Source organism: Lotus japonicus, chromosome 2, assembly GCF_012489685.1.
Source record: "Lotus japonicus ecotype B-129 chromosome 2, LjGifu_v1.2".
Lineage (NCBI taxonomy): Eukaryota > Viridiplantae > Streptophyta > Magnoliopsida > Fabales > Fabaceae > Lotus > Lotus japonicus.
Genome location: NC_080042.1, coordinates 53,653,085 through 53,657,291, shown reverse-complemented (window position 1 = coordinate 53,657,291; position 4,207 = coordinate 53,653,085). Strand labels below are relative to the sequence as shown.

At 35.4% G+C, this 4,207-nt stretch overlaps 1 pseudogene; it reads right to left on the bottom strand.

Moving 5' to 3' along the window:
- Positions 1-2,024: 2,024 nt before the first annotated feature.
- Positions 2,025-3,606, bottom strand: LOC130738341 (pentatricopeptide repeat-containing protein At1g12300, mitochondrial-like; annotated as a pseudogene).
- Between the last annotated feature and the right edge of the window lie 601 nt (positions 3,607-4,207).

Here is a 4,207-nt window from a genome sequence, read left to right as displayed (position 1 = left end):
CAACACGCAAGGGTTCAATGCACAACATGATCATAATTAAGTTTCAACCATTGATCAAATATCTTTTAGGAAAAGCAACACTTCATTAAACAAAATGTTAGTTCCAAACTCAGTGCTTGTGATCCAGTCTTGAGTGAAAACTTGTTCAACCACGTATTTTAGTCTGAAATAATGAAATCTGACTAAAATATGAAGACGTTTTTCAAGCTTCTAGCATATTTAACAAGACAGAACTACTTTAATAATTAAGTTTCCATTGATTATTACCTGCATCTGGAGGAAAATATAGAGTATCTCTCACATAATAGAGACCACCATTTTCAACTTCATTCTCAAACCAACCAAGAAGAATTTCTTTGGGTGAATCATCTATTATGTTCCAGTTCAAGTATCCCCTTGCACATATATCTCATTGACTAAAAATTAGCTTTATTAATGGAAATTGGAAATCACTCCAGAGTAAGGGGTAAATGAAGAAAAGCAAAAGAATAAGAAAAAAAAAACGGGATTGAGAGAATGAATTGTAATACTGAAACAAACAGAGTTCAATATTTATATGATAAACTTCATATTTAAGCTCCATATATATACAAACATGTATAATCTAACCAAGTCATAACTGCCTCTACCAGGTCAGTAGGATGAGAGTAGTGCATATACTCCAGCACAATTCACATGCATTTTACACTTCGATTACTAGAAAATTTTATTTACTGAACTAGTAGTTTCAAATTTACATCATAGACAAAGAGAGTCTAATGTGGTACTTACAGGTGACCTATAAATGAAGGAGGCCCCAGCACCAATCAATCAACCAAACATGGGTTTCTTTTAGTTAACAATGACTGAGGACCAACACCATATATGAAAAACTTCATATTTAAGTTCCATATATACAAACAAAAATGGTTCTATTCTATGATAGAGAGCAGTTGAATTAATTACCAAAGCATGAGGCAAGCATGAAGCGAATATAAGATATCTATCTTTATAGCAGAGCTTCTGAAATTCAAAACAATACATTATACAAGAAACAGAGCACATAAATATTGTAATAGTAATCATTGGATTAGTTACCAATGGCTAGAGATTTAAGAGCATTTCTCGGTAAGACCCTTCTTTTTTTAGAACGAATGCTGCCAATCCATGCAATAATAAGCCGGCTGGGCCCTCCAAATCAAGAACTTAAATTTACTTGCTAATTAGCATAAGTATAGTGGAAGCATCAAGCAAGGAAGCTTCATCCATTGATTCTGATATACTGTTATGCAGCTTAGTAAAAAAATAGCAAGTTTAAAACAGGTAAAAAAATAACAGGGACAAAAAGCACAATGCTAGAAATTATGATTCAGATACCGTCCGATATCAGGTTTGGTCTTAAAGAAAACCTGATATCGGACGTATTTTATGGATATAATAAATTAATTAGAACCTCACCCTAAGTTAATTTTACCATTGAGTTGTGTGATTTGAATGAACAATCTATATGCACCATATGAGAGCTGAGCTGGTATAGCCGCATCAGGATTTACATCAGATGATGACAGCACTTTTTTCATCAGACAACAGTCGACACTATTACTAAAACAATAAACTTCATGTTTACTTTTCTGTTCCCATTCTATAAAATATATACAACAAATATACTGCAAAAGAAATATCAAGTTCTAACTTCTAATATCCAATTTGGGGAATAAAATCAACTTAATCATGTCTGGTTTCAAATAATGATGCTTCTTTAAGCTTTCTAGATGAAGCACATTGACAGTACATTGAGAAAAAACAACGATGGGTATCTGTGCGTCTATATAGGCATCCTCCTTACATTGCATTTGGGATTGATTGGTTCTATTGAATATGAGGCCTCCTAGTCACACTAAAACAACTCCAACCACTGCAACGAAGCTTCTCTTACCAAAAGGATAGTTATGTCAATACTCATAATGAACAAATCAATCATTGTTATTGTTATTGTTACAATATCAAATATCAAAATGAACCTAACAAGTAAGAACACATGACTTTTAGCTATGGAGAAAGTGAGCCCATTGTGTAGTCCATCATCCTTTTCCGTGTGTATCTAAATTTTTTCCAGTAGACCTCTAGCAATCATTTCACGAAGAAGTTTCTCAGCCTTGTCATTCTCACCTTTTTCAAAGAGTGAATGAATAATTGTTTCAAAAGTTATAGCATTTGGAATACATCCCTCATTTTCCATTTTTGACAGTAAGGACAACGCTTCATCAAACAAGCCTTCTTTACAAAGCCCATTGATCATAACAGTATAAGTATGGACATCTATATGATAGCCTTTAGTCACAAGAACCTGAAAAATCTCTTGCGCATTCCTAATCTTCCAGCTTTGCATAGTCCATCCAGAAGTATATTGTATGTGCACATATCTGGCTGAATACCCTTGTCTATAATTTTCTTGATTAAAGCAATTCCCTTATCAACATGGTGGCTTTTGCATAAAGCATCCAAGAAAGAATTGTAAGTGATTATATCGGCTGGTTGACCTCTAACATGCATCTCATCAAGGAGCTCCCAAGCATGAGAGACTCTCCCTGATTTTCATAAACCATCAATAAGAGAATTGTAGGTTACTGTATTAGGAATAATCTTTTTGGAATCCATTTCTGCAAGGAGAGTCATGGCTTCATCCACCATTTTAATCTTACATAATCCATTAATCATGACATTGTAGCACTGAACATCTGGAGTCTCTCCTCTTTGAACCATGTTGCAGAATATATATTTGGCCTTGCTTACTTCATTAACTAAGCAGTATCCATCCATCAAGGAACTATAAGTAACAACATTAGGTTTCAGACCTTGTTTAATCATCACAGCTAACACATTTTTAGCTTCTTTCACTTTCCCTTCCTTACATAAAGCATCAACCAATATACTAAAAGTATAATCATTCGGATAGATATTTTTCAATACCATTTCATCTAACAAACCAACTGCTTGCTTCACTTGACCAACAATGCAAAAGCCATATATTAAAGCATTGTAAGTGAAAACATCAGGAGGAATTCTCTTTGCAAGCATTTCAGAATATAAATTGCAAGCATGACTTACCTCTCATATGATGTTGTACATTACCACAGTAGGTTTAATCCCTCGCCCTTCAATCCGCCTAAGCAACTCCAAAGCAGCTTCTGTTTGCCCCATTTTACATAGGCCATTGATCAAGGTCCCGTAACTGACTTGGTTCAATAGAAATCCATGAGCTAGCACGTCATCATGAAATTGCAGTGCTTTGGGGAGCTTGCCGTGAAGACAGAGACCTTTGATGAGAGTATTGAAGGTGATGGTAGTTGGCTGAAAACCCCCCTTGAGAATGTTGGCCAATACAGAAAATGCGGAAGTGGTTTGACCTAGGTAGCAGTGGCAATTGATGAGGATGTTGAGAGTGACAAGGCTGGGCGTAATTCCAGTGATCTCCATTAGGCGAGAAAGCGATATAGCGGTGGAGTAATGCTTCGTCTTAACAAGTGAAGTTAAAACCTTGTTGAATTCGAAGATGGGTGGGGTAGAAGGCATTTGAAGCATGCGATTGAAGTGTGAGATGGCATCACCAGGATTGTGAAAGGAAGAATGAAAGCGAGAGCGAGAGTGAAAGGAACGAAGGAAAGTGGGGTTGGAAAGAAAGGGAAACCTCCTAAACCTTAAACAAGCCATTGTTGTGCCATTGGAGGAAAGGAAGTAGCGGCAGACTTAGAACAACGCTACTCTTCCGTTTTATGATTTATGAGTAGTTGAACCACTTGAATGAATAAATTTAGATTTTGATTATGGGATAAACTTTATTATTTTCTAAACATTTTTCTACAAGATTCAGCTTCTTTATTACTTCCACGTTAAAAAAAAAGCTTCTTTGTTACTTTAAAAAAGGCCTATTTATTTTGGTGCCTCTATTGCTTTACGAATTTTATTTTATTTTATAATTTGGAGGGTCAGAGACCCTAAAAAACAACTAAGACAATCTAAGGGAAGATTTCCTAATTACATCATCTTGCAACAGACTAATAAGGAATTGCCGAACAGTTTGATCATTAAAAGTCACCTTTGTTACTCTATGACCAAGTCTAGAAATAGCATTTGCACTACCATTTGCTTCTCTATAAATCAGGTTGAATGAGACTGGCCAATCTAGGAAAGTCAGTTCAAAAATCTCACTAATTAAAGGAGCATTCGG